The sequence below is a fragment of the Triticum urartu genome, chromosome 5A (assembly GCF_056163025.1).
Source record: "Triticum urartu cultivar PI428250 chromosome 5A, HENAU_Tu73, whole genome shotgun sequence".
Taxonomy (NCBI): Eukaryota; Viridiplantae; Streptophyta; class Magnoliopsida; order Poales; family Poaceae; genus Triticum; species Triticum urartu.
The window spans coordinates 613907497-613927920 of record NC_141877.1 but is presented as its reverse complement, the minus strand read 5'-3'; positions in this window follow the sequence as shown (position 1 = coordinate 613927920).

Genomic DNA, 20424 nt, shown 5'->3' with positions numbered 1-20424 from the left:
ACCTTTCGGTCCCGTGTTCCGAGGCCATATCTGTATATGCTTGGCTCGTCAAGTATAACCTGAGTATTCTGCGTGTGCAACTGTTTTGCACCCGTTGTATTTGAACGTAGAGCCTATCACACCCGATCATCACATGGTGTCTCAGCACGAAGAACTTTCGCAACGGTGCATACTCAGGGAGAACACTTCTTGATAATTAGTGAGAGATCATCTTAAAATGCTACCGTCAATCAAAGCAAGATAAGATGCATAAAAGATAAACATCACATGCAATCAATATAAGTGATATGATATGGCCATCATCATCTTGTGCTTGTGATCTCCATCTTCGAAGCACCGTCGTGATCACCATCGTCACCGGCGCGACACCTTGATCACCATTGTAGCATCGTTGTCGTCTCGCCAATCTTATGCTTCCACGACTATCGCTACCGCTTAGTGATAAAGTAAAGCATTACAGCGCAATTGCATTGCATATAATAAAGCGACAACCATATGGCTCCTGCCAGTTGCCGATAACTTGGTTACAAAACATGATCATCTCATACAATAAAATTTAGCATCATGTCTTGACCATATCACATCACAACATGCCCTGCAAAAACAAGTTAGACGTCCTCTACTTTGTTGTTGCAAGTTTTACGTGGCTGCTACGGGCTTAAGCAAGAATCAATCTTACCTACGCATCAAAACCACAACAATAGTTTGTCAAGTTGGTGCTGTTTTAACCTTCGCAAGGACCGGGTGTAGCCACACTCAGTTCAACTAAAGTTGGAGAAACTGTCACCCGCTAGCCACCTTTGTGCAAAGCACGTTGGGAGAACCGGTCTCGCGTAAGCGTACGCGTGATGTCGGTCCGGGCCGCTTCGTCCAACAATACCGCCGAACCAAAGTATGACATGCTGGTAAGCAGTATGACTTATATCACCCACAACTCACTTGTGTTCTACTCGTGCATATAACATCAACACATAAAACCTAGGCTCGGATGCCACTGTTGGGGAACGTAGTAATTTCAAAATTTTCCTACGCACACGCAAGATCATGGTGATGCATAGCAACGAGAGGGGAGAGTGTGATCTACGTACCCTTGTAGACCGACAGCGGAAGCGTTAGCACAACGCGGTTGATGTAGTCGTACGTCTTCACGGCCCGACCGATCAAGCACCGAAACTACGGCACCTCCGAGTTTTAGCACACGTTCAGCTCGATGACGATCCCCGGACTCCGATCCAGCAAAGTGTCGGGGTAGAGTTCCGTTAGCACGACGGCGTGGTGACGATCTTGATGTACTACCGTCGCAGGGCTTCGCCTAAGCACCGCTACAACATTATCGAGGATTATGGTGGAAGGGGGCACCGCACACGGCTAAGAATATGATCACGTGGATCAACTTATGTCTAGGGGAGCCCCCTGCCCCCGTATATAAAGGAGCAAGGGGAGGAGGCTGGCCGGCCCCTATTGGCGTGCCAGGAGGAGTCCTCCTCCTAGTAGGAGTAGGACTCCTACTAGGAGGGGGAAGGAAGTGGGGAGGGAGAAGGAAAGGGGGGCGCCGCCCCCCCCTCTCCTAGTCCAATTCAGACCAGGGGGGTGGAGGCGCGCGGCCCACCCTGGCTGCCCCTCTCTCTCTCCACTAAGGCCCATATGGCCCATTACTTCTCCCGGTAGGGTTCCGGTAACCCTCCGGCTCTCCGGTTTTCTCCGAAATCACCCGGAACACTTCCGGTGTCCGAATATAGCCGTCTAATATATCAATCTTTATGTCTCAACCATTTCGAGACTCCTCGTTATGTCCGTGATCACATCCGGGACTCCGAACTAACTTCGGTACATCAAAACTCATAAACTCATAATATAACTGTCATCGAAACCTTAAGCGTGCGGACCCTACGGGTTCGAGAACAATGTAGACCTGACCGAGACACGTCTCCGGTCAATAACCAATAGCGGAACCTGGATGCTCATATTGGCTCCTACATATTGTACGAAGATCTTTATCGGTCAGACCGCATAACAACATACGTTGTTCCCTTTGTCATCGGTATTTTACTTGCCCGAGATTCGATCGTCGGTATCTCAATACCTAGTTCAATCTCGTTACCAGCAACTCTCTTTACTCGTTTCGTAATACATCATCTCGCAACTAACTCATTAGTTGAAATGCTTGCAAGGCTTATGTGATGTGCATTATCGAGAGGGCCCAGAGATACCTCTCCGACAATCGGAGTGACAAATCCTAATCTCGAAATACGCCAACCCAACATGTACCTTTGGAGACACCTGTAGAGCTCCTTTATAATCACCCAGTTACGTTGTGACGTTTGATAGCACACAAAGTGGTCCTCCGGCAAACGGGAGTTGCATAATCTCATAGTCATAGGAACATGTATAAGTCATGAAGAAAGCAATAGCAACATACTAAACGATCGGGTGCTAAGCTAATGGAATGGGTCATGTCAATCACATCATTCTTCTAATAACGTGATCCCGTTAATCAAATGACAACACATGTCTATGGTTAGGAAACATAACCATCTTTGATTAATGAGCTAGTCAAGTAGAGGCATAATAGTGACGTTTGGTTTATCTATGTATTCACACAAGTATTATGTTTCCGGATAATACAATTCTAGCATGAATATTAAACATTTATCATGATATAAGGAAATAAAATAATAACATTATTATTGCCTCTAGGGCATATTTCCTTCAGTCTCCCACTTGCACTAGAGTCAATAATCTAGATTACACAGTAATGATTCTAACACCCATGGAGCTTTGGTGCTGATCATGTTTTGCTCGTGGAAGAGGCTTAGTCAATGGGTCTGCTATATTTAGATCCTGTATCTTGCAAATCTCTATGTCTCCCACCTGGACTAGATCCCGGATGGAATTGAAGCGTCTCTTGATGTGCTTGGTTCTCTTGTGAAATCTGGATTCCTTTGCTAAGGCAATTGCACCAGTATTGTCAGAAAAGATTTTCATTGGACCCGATGCACTAGGTATGACACCTAGATCGGATATGAACTCCTTCATCCAGACTCCTTCGTTTGCTGCTTCCGAAGCAGCTATGTACTCCGCTTCACATGTAGATCCCGCCACAACGCTTTGTTTAGAACTGCACCAACTAACAGCTCCACCGTTTAATGTAAACACGTATCCGGTTTACGATTTAGAATCGTCCGGATCAGTGTCAAAGCTTGCATCAACGTAACCATTTACGATGAGCTCTTTGTCACCTCCATATATGAGAAACATATCCTTAGTCATTTTCAGGTATTTCAGGATGTTCTTGACCGCTGTCCAATGATCCACTCCTGGATTACTTTGGTACCTGCCTGCTAGACTTATAGCAAGACACACATCAGGTCTGGTACACAGCATTGCATACATGATAGAGCCTATGGCTGAAGCATAGGGAACATCTTTCATTTTCTCTCTATCTTCTGCATTGGTCGGGAGTTGCATAATCTCATAGTCATAGGAACATGTATAAGTCATGAAGAAAGCAATAGCAACATACTAAACGATCGGGTGCTAAGCTAATGGAATGGGTCATGTCAATCACATCATTCTCCTAATAACGTGATCCCGTTAATCAAATGACAACACATGTCTATGGTTAGGAAACATAACCATCTTTGATTAATGAGCTAGTCAAGTAGAGGCATACTAGTGACGTTTGGTTTGTCTATGTATTCACACAAGTATTATGTTTCCGGATAATACAATTCTAGCATGAATAATAAACATTTATCATGATATAAGGAAATAAAATAATAACATTATTATTGCCTCTAGGGCATATTTCCTTCAGAAATATGCATTGCAAGAAATCAAAATAAGATAAGTAAAACACAAATAACTTGCTCATCCACCCAATCCATTCTTTTTACAGTCACATACAGTCACATGTACCATACATAAATGAAAGTATTGCATGTTCTCTTTACACCCAATCCATTCTCTTTACACTCACAAGATGAATTAAAACCCTAACCATCAACTCTACCATATATATAAGGCACCAAGTCACGTTTTGCTTGGCTTAGTTGATGAAACCTTTCAAAGGCCACCTCCAAATGTAAAAGGAGAGACACCTTTTTTTGGGTTATGTTTAGACATGTTGTTGCTTCAATACAGCAAGAGTAGGATTCATTTTGTTTCTCCAATTTCTAGTGGGAGTAATTTATGTGTTTTGTATTTCAAGTAGACTTTCACGCAACACGTGTATGGAATTGCATCGATTTTATACAAATAGATCACCTTATCTTTTTTCTAACCTCTATTTAAACAACCATGTCCCAAATGCAGAACCATCTGTTGTTCATAAAAATACATAATACCAAAGGATATATTATATTGGTTAAAAGTCGATATAGGTTGGTAATATTAGTTAACACTTATAGATTATGTAATAAGGTTCACAGACTTGTATGTAAAATGGTGGGCACAGTGAAAAATAATTTGTAAAACAATCCTCATACTCAAACCGGGATTTCGCTTACGGTCTATGAGGGTATGTAGACACACTCTCCCCCTCGTTGCTATGCATCTCCATGGATAGATCATTGCGTGTGTGTAGAATTTTTTTGTTTTCCATGCAATGATTCCCAACAGTAGGTCTATGGTAAACTACTCACACATCATTGGAAGGGCAGCAAGGATGGTGTATAGCCCCTCCATGATCGAATCCCCCTCTGGTAGAGTGCCGGAAAAGGCCTCCAGATGGGATATGTCGAGAACATGAACTTGTGGCGGCGGAAAAAGTATTCATGGACTCCCCTGTTGGTTTCCAGATTTTAGACAATTTATAATGGCGGAGTTACGTCAAACGGAGCCACATGGGCCCCACAATCCACCAGGGTGCGCCCTATCCCCTGGGCGTGCCCTAGTGCCTCGTGGGCCACTGCTCCATCTTCTCGTCCCCTCCTGAAGCATCCAGGGTCTCTTATTTCCAAAAAAAAATCTCGAAAAATTTTCGTGCCAATTGTACTTCGTTTGGTACTGATATTCTGAAAAACCAAAAACAAGCAAAAAACAGCAACTGACACTGGGCACTTAGTTAATAGGTTAGTCCCGAAAAATGATATATAATTGCTTGAAAGTGTATATAAAACATCCAAGATTGATACTATAGTAGCATGGAACAATAAAAAATTACAGATACGTATCAGTTAACTACATGTTCACTTCAATATTTATTTGTGTGGGTATAGGGGTCAATATGGATGTCCACGGTTCCACTATTGATCATTGATCGGAATGTGTTCCCGTCATGTTTATACTTCACCGAACCTACAGGGTCACATGCTTAAGGGTCATCTATCTGCTGAATACTAGACAGGGATTCAGAAAGAAAGTCACCGGAAAAGTTTCGGAGGCGACAGAAAAGTGTGTCAGAGCTATTGGAATTGTTTCGAAGAAAATGAAAATGTTTCGGAATTAAACCACAATACTGCAAATGTTTTTGAACATGCACAGAATAATTTTGTAAGGGTATCGGAAATGCTCTGGGACCTTCCGAAATTTTCTCAGAATAAATGGTCGCGGAAAACATCTTGTCCCAACATGAGGGGACAAGATCGCACTATTCGTGGGCTGTTTTGTTGGGGCTCCCAGCTCATGTTTGGTGGATGCTCGTTTGGTTGGAGGTGGGCCCCTCATGTAAGGGGCCCAGAGATGGTTGGCCATGGTAGGGAAGTGGCTTTTTGAGAGTCACTTCCATGTGGGGGCCACTTACCTTTTGGGATAAAAATTTCAGCCACCACAACCTCCTCATCCCTTATAAATAGTGGTGGAGAGGAGTCAAGAGTGGACTAGCGAGTAGAACAACTGCACAAAACTGTGATAGTAGTTGCGAGTGGAGGGTGCATTTGCAACTAGGACAACTATAAACTATATGTCGAGTTACGAGTCGATGATGTACTTGCAACTGGGATGAAAAACAAACCAAAGACCCAGTTCCAAATCAATGATGCGCTTGCAACTGGGAAGAAAAAACTGCGGCTCTTGTTGCAAGTCAAGCGTGGACTTGCAACTGGAACAACTACACAAAACTGTCATAGCCGTTGCGAGTAGAGGTGGACTTGCAACTAGGACGAATAAAAATTATGGACCGAGTTACGAGTCGAGGGTGGACTTACAATTGAGACGAAAAACAATCTATGGGCCCAGTTATGATTCGAGGGTCGACTTTCAACTTGGACAAGTGACATAACCTTTCTCTTCGACTTTTAGAACTCATGCGAGATAAAATGGGCAAACAAGAGAGCAAGAAGAAAAATGATCAACAAAATAACATACGTACAACACGAACGGGCCGACAAATGAGCAGAAGGAACCAAGGCCACATAGGTAACACATTGACCGACAATGCAAGACCAAGAGTTTGCATGAAAATTACAGCAGCAAGGTCCAACAAACAACAACTTAGATGAAACATTGCTAAACCTTGTCTTGGTAAAGCTTAAAAGAAATGGGAGTCAATGTGAAAATGTACCGGCCGGGAAGGTAACGAATGCGTGATGGAGCTTCCCTTTTCTTGTCTCTTCTAATTCTACGTCACGTCCTAGAAACAAGCGAAACGGGTTGCCAGTGCGCCGCGAAAATGGCCAACAAAAGTGAATCCAAACAGGCCAACAAAAAGATGCGCAACAAACAAATCATCAACCAACGAGGCAGAGATCGAGCCCTTGCACGAAAATTACAGAACCTAAATCGAGCGGTGAGAAACTTAGATGAGACATCCTCAAAATCATCTAGATGTGATTTATAAATTCCTTACAAAAAATATTCATAAATTTGGAATGTTTTCATAAATTTTTTAAAATTCTTATCAAATTTTATAAAATTGTTCACAAAAAATTATACATTAAATTTTACAAAATAGAAAAAACGGGGCTGAATTGTGTTTCAGGAGTGCATTTGCAACTAAAAATGCCCAGTTGCATGTCAAGGATGAAACTGCAACTAGAACAAAAAAAAAAACACAGGGCCGGTTGCATGTTGAGGTTGGAGTTACAACTAGAAAAAAAGGATGCGACCTGTGACATGTCGAGGGGGGACATGCAATTGAAAAGAAAAATCTAGTCGAACTGCATATTGATTCAATACAATTCGTGGTAATAGGCATGACATGCGGTTGGGTTCCACTACGTCTAGTTGCAAGCCACAAAGGACAGAATAAAAAATAGAATCGTACAAATAAAAATGACCAGAAAACTGCCTCATCCGAGGCAAAATGAGCACCTCTAGTCATGTTGATGTCATGTAGTTGCATGGCAGGAGTGATATTTACATTTTCGTGTTTGATGATGGACAAGCAACTGACACCAGCAAAAAAGACATGATTTAAAAATAAATTCATAAATTTAGAATGAATAAATTTCAAAAAGGTAAAATAAAAAATAAAAAATAAAGCAAATAGAAAACCGAACAAAAATTGTCTGATAAACAAATAGAAAGAGTGAGAGTGAGAAGAGATAACACAAAACGGATTGTTGAAACCATTTGAACAAAGAGTTAGCCCGACTCTTGCAATCCAACATGTAGCCCGTATGAAAAAAGGCCATGCTACATGGAGCAGACCCAGACAAAAAGAACACAAGACACAACAAAGCCCAGGACAAGACAATCGACGCACAAGAAAACCAGCACGAGCCTACGATCACCCTTGCACGAATATTATAGCGGCTTTAATAGATGTGACATATCTATATCATATCTAGTTGTGAGATATTAAAAAACGAAAAAAGAAACAGAGAGAGTACAACGCTAATGTTCCCTCAGGGGGCGTCTTACATAGGCACTTGCCAGATGGATCACTCGCTGGGTGAAGGGGGTGGGGTACCCTCAAGGACGCCTCTCGCATGAAGCTTTCTAGTGAGCATGCTTCCGGGCCTGGCTAGCATCAGCATGAGACGGGTGAAGCCCATTTAGCTACTATACCATGAATTTTGGCAAATCAACTAAATAATTGGCAGAATCTGCCAGCAAGGAGGAGGGCCTTGATTATGATAAGAAGGGGGGGGGGGGATTGTGGTGCTACTATGGAGGAGGAGGATAATGGTGACGACGATAAGGATGACGACGGGACATAAGCTGAAAGCTAGTAGGCTAGAAACACACTTGCCTTTGTTTGTGCCGCAGCTAGTGATTTTCAGATTCTATGTCTTTCAAAATCAGAATCCAAACAAAGACAACAGATTCCTACCCATCTCTGTAGAATCGATTCCGAAAAATGCACATACGATTTGTTTTTTTCTTCCTTCCGTAAAGAGACTTTTTAGAAATTCCTTCCGTAACATTTAGTACAAGACCTAGTAACTTCGTGTGCCCCTTGGCTTTACCCTTTTTCCTTTATCTGCACGTACGATCTGGTTTATTTTCTTCCTTTCCCCCCTTTTTGTTTTATTTCTTTGTGAGGAATTTTCAAACTAGAGATGATGCAGTTTGTTGCGGGAATTTGTTGAAATTATTTTAGTGTGATTTATTAGTATGAAACATTAGCATTTACTTTAGACTAAACTGAAACTAGCATTTACTTTCTCATGCGTGGTGGCATGATGAGATGACATATTTGTATGTTAGGAGAATTTTAGTTAGTAGGGATCAATTATTTAGGTCATGCATGGTGGCATGGTGAGGTGGCATAGTTGTATGTCGAGAGAATTAGATTTAGTGAGGATCACCTAATTATTTACACCGGATTTGTGAACTTTTTTTTGTTCAAATCCACGATTTGTTTTCGAACTTCGTGCATTTTTTAGCCCGTGAACTTTTTCCAAATTCATGAAGTTTTTTAAGTGCATTAACTTTTAGCACTGACCTTTTTCAAATTCGTGATTTGTTTTTCAAACTTCATGAATATTTTTCTAGATTAACGAACTTTTTTCATATTTCATGATTTTTTTTCCAAATTCGTGAACTTTTAGCTCTGATTTGTTTTCTCAAATTCGCGAAAAATTTCAAACATTGTTATTTTTTAACAATTTCGTGAATTTTGTTGCAAACCTTCTTGAACTTTTCCTCAAATTCCTGAACTTTTCTGGATTTTTTGTCAATGGATTTTCCTTTAATTTGTGAACTATTCTCCATAAAAATTTCAAATTCGCAAACATTTTTCTGGAATTTGCGAGCATTTTCCCTCAGAATCCTGATTGTTCTAAAATTCATGAAAATTTTCAAATTCACGAATTTATTAAATGCGTGAACTTTTTTGAACTGGGGATTTTTTTTGAGTTTCGGAGGTTTTTCACCTGTATCAAGAAAACACGATCCTATGTTTTTTTAGTTCACAAGAAGAAGTGTTTCTTGTGTTCAATTATCTATCTCAGTCTAAGATGTTTTCCCAGCTACACCATATTACTTGTAAACATCAACAATTTTTTTACAACATATTTTTTCATTATAGAAATGATTTTCCCTTTTTAACCCAACTATTTTTTCCATCGTACTGTGTTCGAAACCGTTCAACGAAATATATCCTCGCTGAAGGAAATAGAATCTTGCTGAAGGAAACAGTTACCAAATCGAATAGCTACTGGGCTTCCCGAATGAACCCCGCTTGGTCCCGTAGCGAGTGCCAGATCAAAGATTCGACGCTGAAAGCATCGAGTAGGAGCTCTCACGGTGCCATGCATATTACCCCCTTTGGCCTATCAGCTAAAGCGCAACAAGCATGTACATAAGGAACTGGTCGATACCACTTGGCATGAGTGGTAAGCTATATCAAAAACAATAAGGAACTGGTCGATCGTCTTGGCTCCTGATTACTTTGCCAGTTCAATTATCGCATGCCGGAGTGTTAGTGTGTCACCTTTTGATCGTCAACCGCCTTCCCTAGTTTCGCAGTTCATCTGTCGTCTCCTCTCCCGATCAGCGACATGGACGACACAATGAGTCGAGGTGGTACGACCGTACGAGCGACAGCTAGCCTTTTAAACCACTGAATTAACCCAAAATCTCAAAAGTCCAGCTGCACTATTAATAGGAAAACGACCACACACCCTTATGTGTTGTCTGCTCTCACCGAGATTATCCATGACGCACAAATAATATTTATTTGCTTTATCAAACATGAAAATGTTTGTTTTCTTAATCCTTTCTATGGTTTTTTGCGTTCTTATACATTTGGATCGCGACTTGCGCCATGCCTCGTTCGGACGCCAGTCACATGGATCTGGCTGAGATCTAGTGATCGTTGGCTCCCCTGCGGCGTCCACATCCCCGTCTTGGTCCCCGGCTGGTTTGACCACAAAGGAGTGCACATTTTTGGCCTGTTTGGCTTTGCATGTCGGCCTCCTTCTCATGGTCATATGTTGGCATGGTTACAAGTGGTGATGATACTAAGAACGAGGAGGAGGAGGAGGAAGAGGAGGAGGATCGTGATTGTCCTAAGGAGGAGAAGGAGGATTGTGGTGATGCTGAAGAGGAGGACAAAGATTGTAATGACGATAATAAGGATGACTTCGAGAGTGCTTCCCCCTCTCGCCCTCCCCCGCGCGACCCTTCCGCCTAGGGTTTCCGCGCCGTCGCCCTTCCCCGCGCACGGCCCCTCATGCTCTGATGGTGGTGGTCGGTGGCGGTGCTCCTCGGCCAGCGTCGGTGTGGCTCGTGCCACGATGGCTCTTGAGGCGGCGGTGCGGCCGTTGGCCGTGGGGCGGCGCTGGTGGCTGGCGGCGCCGGCCCAGCCCAGATATAGGCCCATTTGGGCCCCATCTGGGTTGGGGCGGGCCGGTGGCCCGGTGTTCGGCAGCGTCGTTCCCCGGTGTTGGCATGGTGGTGGCGGTCTCAGGCGGTGACGACGTCGTCGGTTGGCGAGTTGCAGCGTGGCGACAAGTGGACCCGGCCGGGCCATCGAGGCCCGGTAAGTCCTCGTCGCCGCGTCCGGTCGGCTCCGCTACAGCGGTGGAGGTTGTCCCCTCCCCCCGGTCGAGTTGTGGTCGCTCCCGTGGTCGGGGTCCCCTTGTCCGATCTAGGCCTCGTGTTGGCAGCTCCAGTGAAGCGGCGGGGTTGTCCAGTAACCGTGGTGGCATAGGCTGGTGGGCGGCTGTCGGGGTGGTGCATCTCGAAGTGCCTGGGGTGATGGTGGTGGTTGTGGATCGGGAGAAATCCTTGTCGGCTTGTCCGGCGCTGACGCGGTGACGTTTGCGGGCACCATTGGACCTTCCCAAGGGGTGTCGGATTTATCCCTTCCCCATCATCACTCGCATACCGGGGGAAACCCTATAACTTGTTCGGGCAATAACGACGGCGGCGTCGCATTCTTTCTTGAAGGTGCTGCTTGGTGCGAGGCGCTTCGTGATGCTGGGAGTGCGGTGGTACTTCGTCGGAGGGTGCATCGATTGCCGGTCTTCCTTTCTTCGTTGATCTGCCGGTGTCGGCATTTATTTCTCTTTCATTTTCTTTTGTTTTTTTGGGCTTATCTGTGCTGTGGCCCTAGCGAGCTGGATGTTCGGTTGTGTGCTTTATAATATAAAGCGGGGAGGAGGGGGGACTTTTTTTTTCTTAAATAATAAGGATGACGACAAGACATAAGCTGACAGACTGCACGGATCAGAGTAGTTGTACTCTAACCAGGATAAATAATGTTTGTTCTTACTATATATGTAGCTAGACACTATAAGAATATTTAGTGTGTCCTATGTAACCGAACATAGATTAAAGGTATTGGAGTTACTGAGTTATACTGCTGTTGCTTGCAAATATATTAAATGATTATATTATTGTGCACATGGATGATAAATTTTCTTTTGCGAAGGGATGATAATATATTTGATCAGTACGTGCGTCATGGGTTGTGGATAAACCATGCATGGTGCACATGACCTGAAGGTACACATATTTTCGTTTGAATCATGCACCTATGTATGTAGTCTCGTGCAATCAACTACTCATATTTTATGGACTACGAAGGCTGCTCTAGCACAGTATTCATCAAATAGCTAGACCGAGGAGCATGAGTTTAATCTTCATACGTGTAGTAGGTAGATACACATATTACTGTACCAAAAAGCAGCCAATAAATATTTCTCTTACATAGTAGGGAGCAGATTGATCCGATCGAAAGAAAGAGTAATGATTTGGATGCAAATGATAACCCGATACAAAAATGTTTTATATAATTACTAACATTTAACCACATGAGTGAGCGGCGCTGTATCTGAATAATCGTACAATTAAACAGATTTGTTGATGTCGCAATATCCATAATGCAAATATATTTGTTTCACAAAAGTTTAAAGTTCACCTCCTGTGGGTATTTCAAAGACTATGTAGAGAACACTGGTAAGGCAAACGGTTGGGGATAATACAGATCCAATACACTTGGCGGGGAATACTATTCGAAGATAAGCACTTCCACCATATTAAACCACCTGAGAAATGGCTCTTGTTACCTAGCAAATAAACACTCTCCTTGGTTAGTCTCCTGAAAATCATAACTACAATGTAAAATTGTGTGAAATTGTTGTTCATACTAAAACCAAAATTATGTATCGAGAACATTATCATCGTGTATTTTCAATCATTAGTTCGACCAGTAACCTATACTTGAATAACCAACATGGCATTCATCATTATAGTAAAGCAATGAAGTTCCATACTCTCTTTTTGTGCCATAATCCTTTCTCGGGATGGTCAGAATTTTTGTCAATAGCACAATGGTTGAAAATTTGCCGGTGTTGCCAACTGTAATTTTAGAATAATAAAAAGCAATATTTGGGTATGGAAATTCACAAGACTTTTGGGAAGGAAATTGTTGGCAAGAGACATTCCGTGATCAAGAAAGTTGCTGGGAAATATGATGGCTATGAAGCCAGGCAGGAAAATTCATCTCCAAAAATATTACCTTCATAAAACTATGCAAGCATTTTATCAGGATAAAGATTGAGGTGTACATGCGGACAGATGTTATACAATGAAGTTTTTCCTTAATTATATATAGAGAGATGTACCTTATGAAGTTCTGTAACAATTGATCCTACTAAACAAAAATAGCGACTAAATTTTACTTATTAATTAAGCATTGGGACAAGCTAGTAGATCTCACTATTTATAATTAAGTGATAAGATACCATTGAAAAAGCAATAAAGAGAGCATGGGGCATAGTGGGTCCTCACCTCTGCACCAGTCACCATCACGATATCACTAGTTTTCACCTCCATCACTTGGAATATTGCTTATTTCAGCTACAAGAAATAGAAGAAAAGCAACTGATGGAAATGTATGTTTATGGAAAAGAAAAAAAGTACACTACATAAAATTTGCACAAACCTTAATGTCATTATATTGCATCAGAGATTTTCCTACTTTACAACATGGTCACCAATGTATATGTATATATTGTGTAAAAATAATCTCCAAGCATACGTGAAGCTCACCGTAATGAATTAAATATTTCGGTTGCTGCATACACTGCTAGACTTCTTCTAAATACAACTTCATAACACCAATATCATTATGTTCATCATAAGGAATTAAATATTTCAGTTACTGACCTGATTGAATATTGCTGCTCTCTGAGTCTTCCTGTACATCATTAAAAATGACTTTACGATCTGCAAGAATAAACATGAAATATGATAGTCCCAATAAAATAGATATAGTATATAGTTCAGGAGGAATATACTATGACTTGATGGTGACATATACATTTCAAGAAATCAAAATAAGATAAATAAAACACAAATAAGTTGTTCATCCACCCAATCCATCCTCTTTACACTCACATGCCGTCACATGTATCATAATTCATACATACATGAAATATTGCATGTATGCTTGTATAAGTAAATATGAATTGAGGGGTTCCTATGGTGCAGGTTCACTTGAAACCCTAACCATCAATTCTACCATATATATAAGCCACCAAGTCACCTTTTTTTGGCTTAATTGACGCCACCTTTCAAAAGCCACCTCCAAATCTATAAGAGAGAAACACCTTTTTATTGGTTATGTTTAGACATCGTGTTGCTTCAATACAACAAGAGAAGGATGTGTTTTGTTTCTCCAATCTCTAGTGGGAGTAATTTTATGTGTTTTATACACTGGTAGAAAAAGGGCCTATAGTCCCGGTTCATAAGGGCCTTTGGTCCCGGTTCAGGAACCGGGACTAAAGTGTCGGTACTAATACCTCCCCCCTTTAGTCCCGGTTCAATCCAGAACCGGGACTAAAGGCCCTCCACGTGGGCATTGCGCAGAGCCCAGTCAGGAGACCCTTTGGTCCCGGTTGGTGGCACCAACCGGGACCAATAGGCATCCACGCGTCAGCACTTCTGTGGGTGGGGTTTTTGTTTTTTTTTGAAAGGGGGGGGGGGTTGGGGGTTTTGCGGGGTTAATTTAGGTGTTTCATATATTGTGTTAGCTAGTTATAATTAATAGAGAGAAGTGTCCTCTCTTATGTCCGTGCTTGTTCGACGCTACGTACTATACATACATATATAGAGAGGACTAGACACACTAGCTAGCTAGTAAGCAAACGAAGGAAACAGAAGATCGTCATGAACATATATGCATATATACAGAGAGAAGTGATATCGACCACCTCTCCTTCTCCGAGAGATTGGTCGAACAACAAGTTCTCGTATATCTATCTGACACTACCGGCTACATATATACAATAATTATCTCTTACAAATGTAATCATACGGACTCAGGGTCCACATAGAATTCTCCGTCTTCAGGGATCACGTGGTCAAGAAAGAATGCCGCCAATTCCTCTTGAATTGCTCGCATGCGAGCTGGTGCTAGGAGTTCATCCCGCTTCCGAAACATCTAATTTGAAGAAGGGGGTCAATACATATATATATATTCATATATATATATATATATATGAATGAATGAAACTCAACACAAATGATGGTAATAAAATAAAATTGTGAATGTTGTTTATTACGCACTTCATATTGTTCGTCAGAGTAGCCCCGCTCACAGGTCGTGTGGCGGATGGACTCGCAAATGTAGTATCCACAGAAATCATTCCCTTGTTCCTGCCACAACCACTTTACAAGAAATAGAGGTCAATCAAACTGATAAGCAAGAATGCCAAATGGTATTGACGAAACTAGCGCTTGAATCAATAGGAGATGCGCGGAACATGCTACTATAGTACTTACTTTCGGGTGTCTAAATTGCAGCTTCTTCGGGAGTCCCGGAGCTTTTTTGGTGAATTTTTTCCAAACCCTGCCAGACAAAGAAAACAATTACTTGATATATCAGGAAATGAACAAAGTTGCTGATATGTTGGATAATGATCGATTTAACTTACTTCTCGAGCATTTGAGTCATGTCCGCATAGTCCTGGGGATCTTTTCGTCTTGAGTCTAAGACAGTTACTAGTCCCTGCTCAAGCTTAATCTCTAGGAGAATATAGTGGAAACTGCACACGCATGCATAACTCATCAATTACATTACTATAACCTTGACTAATACATAAGGGAAACCGAATATGCACAAGACAGTAACACTCACTTGAAGTTGTAAGGAAAGAGTATTATATCTTTGTTTTCATTTATTACCAACGATCGTAGCAAGTTGGCCTCGGTAGCTGCGACATGAAATTTAACCTGAGTTGCATCTATGATATTTGTGTTAATGAACCCAATATCACCGGTGTGAGATACATGTGGCCTTCGGTGTCGGACACTACATCCACATCCCACAAGTGAGGTGGGCGTCGAAGCCCGCGCCACTTGTGGGATGTGGATGTAGTGTCCGACACCGACGGTACATGTATCTCACACCGACGATACTTTCTATTTAGGGTTTCTCCTCTACCGCTCGGCGACCCTCTCGACGACCCTCGTTCCCGATAAAATAAAGAGGAAGAAGAAGAAGAAAAAAGAAGAGAAGAAAGAATAGAGGAGAAGACTTCCTCTTCTTCCTCTCCTCTTCTTCCCCTTCTTCCTCGCCTCTCTCATGAATGTCTGGCGTTCTCGACCCCCCCCCCACGTGTCGAAGGAAAAAAAGAAGAAAAAAAAGAGGAGAAAAAGAAAGGAATAGAGGAGAAGAAGAGAAAAATAGAATATATATATATATTCTATTTTCTCTTTTCTCCTCTATTCCTTTCTTCTTCTCCTCTACTTCTTTTTCTTCTTTTTTCTTCTTCTTATTTATTTCTCCTCGTCCTCTCCCCTCTCGGCGACCCTAGACCCCCTCTCGACCCTCGACCCCTAGGCGACCGTCGACCCCCTCTCGACCCTCGACCCCTAGGCGACCGTCGACCCCTCCCGATAAAAAAAGATGAAGAAGAAGAAAAAAAAGAGGAGAAGAAAGAATAGAGAAAGAATAGAGGAAAAAGAGGAGAAGAAAGAATAGAGGAGATTCTCCTCTATTCTTTCTTCTCCTCTTTTTTTTCTTCTTCCTCTTCTTTTTTATCCTCTTCTTCCTCTCATGTTTTTCCCCGATAACATTTTTTTCTCCGAGATAGTTAGTGTTCCCGAGTGAACCGGAGGGGGACATTGGTCATATTTTCTACGAATGTTCTATATACATACATCCATCGATATCATTCCATACATACATATACATCTACATTATATATGAACAAAAAAATATCAAAATTCATCATACATACATGCATCTACAGTATATATGAACAAAAATTATAAACTTCTCCCCAACTCATACATACATACATACATACATACATCTACATCATATCAATATATTGCAAATTTGGAGCAGGGAAGGAAGGAGAGGATGGGCTACCTCTCCCGGAGGGATCAGGGAGGAGACCCGGGCGGCCGGCGTCGGGGGCGACGGCGACGAGGACGGGCTCGGGGTCGGCGAGGGCGAGGGCGACGGCGGGGCGCGCTCGGCAGCGGCGGACGGCGGAGCTCGGGCCGGGGACGCGCGGGGCAGGAGCTCGGGGGCTCGGGGACGGCGGAGCTCGAGGGCGAGGGCGAGGGCGATGGCGGGGCGGCTCGGGGTCGGCGACGACGGCGAGGCAGGGCGCGCTCGGGGGCGGGGCAGGGGCAACGGCGGCGACGGCGAGGCGAGCAGAGGGGCAGCCTGGCGGCGATCGAAGAAACTGTACCAAAATTTTCACAAGTGTGGCTTATATAGACGGAGCATTGGTCCCGGTTGGTGGCACCAACCGTGACCATTGCCCCCTTTAGTCCCGGTTCGAGCCACCAACCGGGACCAAAGGCCTCTTTTCGGCAGCCCAAAGGGCGGGAAGCGAAGGCCATTGGTCCCGGTTGGTGGCACCAACCGGGACTAAAGGGGGGCAATGGTCACGGCTGGTGCCACCAACCGGGACCAATGCCACCTTTAGTCCCGGTTGGTGCCACCAACCGGGACCAATGCCCTTGTGCTGCCCCGCGCCCAAAAGTTTAGTCCCACATCGCTAGTTGACAGCGCCCAACACCAGTTTATAAGCTCTGCTGCCTCCTCCCTCTCGAACTCCTCTGAACTGCAGGCCTATGGGCCTAATTTGACACTGCTTTGCCTGTGGGCCTATTGGGCCTTCTGCGGGCCTGAATCCTGGCCCATGTAGGGTTTCTAGTCATATTCAGGCCGTGGAGGCCCAATAGGAGGCATTTTTTTTGGTTTTTTCTTTTTTATTTCTACATTTTTTTGGTTTTTTATTTTTTTATTTCTACTTAAAACTAAATACTTACAGTTTTTTAATGATTTCTTTTTGCTTTTAGGTCACAAAAATTATAAACTTTCTGTTAGTGCCATTAGTTTTAAATTTTAAATAGTTTAAATTTGAATTTTTAAAAATTTGTGTGAATCACTAGTTTATGAATAACTTTACTATAAAATTAGAATTTTTTTCTATTTATTTTTTATTTCTACTTACAACTAAATACTTACAGTTTTTTAGTGATTTCTTTTTGCTTTTAGGTCACAAAAATTATAAACTTTCTGTTAGTGCCATTAGTTTTAAATTTTAAATAGTTTAAATTTGAATTTTTAAAAATTTGTGTGAATCACTAGTTTATGAATAACTTTACTATAAAATTAGAATTTTTTTCTTCTTTGCTATTTATTTTTTATTTATACTTACAATTAAATACTTATAGTTTGATTTTAGGTCACACAAATTATATTCTTTTTGCTATTGAAGAATATTATAGTTTTATTTTAGTTGATCATAACATAATATTTTAATTGATTGTTTTTATTTTCAAAAAAGTTTTGTAGTTCATTCTGTTTGCTATTAATTCATTCTTTGAGCTAAATGACTCTGAAATTGGAAAGCATTCAAAATGAACTCTGAAAAGGTTGAAAGTTGGCATGGTATCATCATTTCACCCACATAGCATGTTCCAAAAAGTAGAGAGGGTTACGACAAAAACTTGATGCACTTCGTGTACAAAATGGACAATCACTTTCGAAGTATCAAAGTTTCGAACCATAAGACATGAAAGCATTTCAAATGAACTCTGAAAAAGTTGAAAGTTGGGATGGTATCATAATTTCACCCACATAGCATTTGCTTATTGCAGGAGAAAGTCTTCACTTTTTCTTCGCTTGTGTCATTTGCTTATTGCGTCGTAACCATGGATAATCTTCATTGTTTATCAGGATGCTTGGGTCAGCCTTGACATTGAAGGGAGGAATTTCATGAAACTTTTCATAATCTTCAGACATGTCTGTCTTGCCGTCCACTCCCAGGATGTTCCTTTTTCCTGAAAGAACTATGTGGCGCTTTGGCTCATCGTATGATGTATTCGCTTCCTTATCTTTTCTTTTTCTCGGTTTGGTAGACATGTCCGTCACATAGATAACCTGTGCCACATCATTGGCTAGGACGAACGGTTCGTCAGTGTACCCAAGATTTTTCAGATCCACTGTTGTCATTCCGTACTGTGGGTCTACCTGTACCCCGCCGCCTAACAGATTGACCCATTTTCACTTAAACAAAGGGACCTTAAAATCAAGTCCGTAGTCAAGTTCCCATATGTCCACTATGTAACCATAATATGTGTCCTTTCCGCTCTCGGTTGCTGCATCAAAGCGGACACCGCTGTTTTGGTTGGTGCTCTTTTGATCTTGGGCGATCGTGTAAAATGTATTCCCATTTATCTCGTATCCTTTGTAAGTCAATACAGTCAAAGATGGTCCCCTGGACAATTAGTACAACTCATCACAAATAGTGTTGTCACCTCTGAGACGTGTTTCCAACCAACTGCTGAAAGTCCTGATGTGTTCATATGTAATCCAGTCGTCGCACTGCTCTGGGTGTTTGGAGCGCAGACTGTTCTTGTGTTCATCGACATACGGGGTCACCAAGGTAGAGTTCTGTAGAACTGTGTAGTGTGCTTGAGACCAAGAATATCCGTCCCTGCATATTATTGAGTCTCTTCCCAAAGTGCCTTTTCCAGTCAGTCTCCCCTCATACCGCGATTTAGGGAGACCTATCTTGTTAAGGCCAGGAATGAAGTCAACACAAAATCCGATAACATCCTCTGTTTGATGGCCCATGGAGATGCTTCCTTCTGGCCTAGCGCGGTTACGGACATATTTCTTTAGGACTCCCATGAACCTCTCAAAAGGGAACATATTGTGTAGAAATACGGGCCCCAGGATGACAATCTTGTCGACTAGATGAACTAGGACGTGCGTCATGATATTGAAGAAGGATGGTGGGAACACCAGCTCGAAACTGACAAGACATTGCGCCACATCACTCCTTAGCCTTGGTACGATTTCTGGATCGATCACCTTCTGAGAGATTGCATTGAGGAATGCACATAGCTTCACAATGGCTAATCGAACGTTTTCCGGTAGAAGCCCCCTCAATGCAACCGGAAGCAGTTGTGTCATAATCACGTGGCAGTCATGAGACTTTAGGTTCTGAAACTTTTTCTCTGGCATATTTATTATTCCCTTTATATTCGACGAGAAGCCAGTCGTGACCTTCATACTGAGCAGGCATTCAAAGAAGATTTCTTTCTCTTCTTTTGTAAGAGCGTAGCTGGCAGGACCTTTATACTGCTTCGGAGGCATGCTGTCTTTTTCGTGCAAACATTGCAGGTCCTCTCGTGCCTCGGGTGTATCTTTTGTCTTCCCATACACGCCCAGGAAGCCTAGCAGGTTCACGCAAAGGTTCTTCGTCACGTGCATCACGTCGATTGAGGAGCGGACCTCTAGGTCTTTCAAGTAGGGTAGGTCCCAAAATATAGATTTCTTCTTCCACATGGGTGCGTGTCCCTCAGTGTCATTCGGAACAGCTAGTCCACCGGGACCCTTTCCAAAGATTACGTAGTGTAAATCATTGACCATAGCAAGCACGTGAACACCAGTGCGCATGGCGGGCTTCTTCCGGTGATCTGCCTCGCCTTTGAAATGCTTGCCTTTCTTTCGACATTGATGGTTGGTCGGAAGAAATCGACGATGGCCCAGGTACACATTCTTCCTGCATTTGTCCAGGTATATACTTTCAGTGTCATCTAAACAGTGCGTGC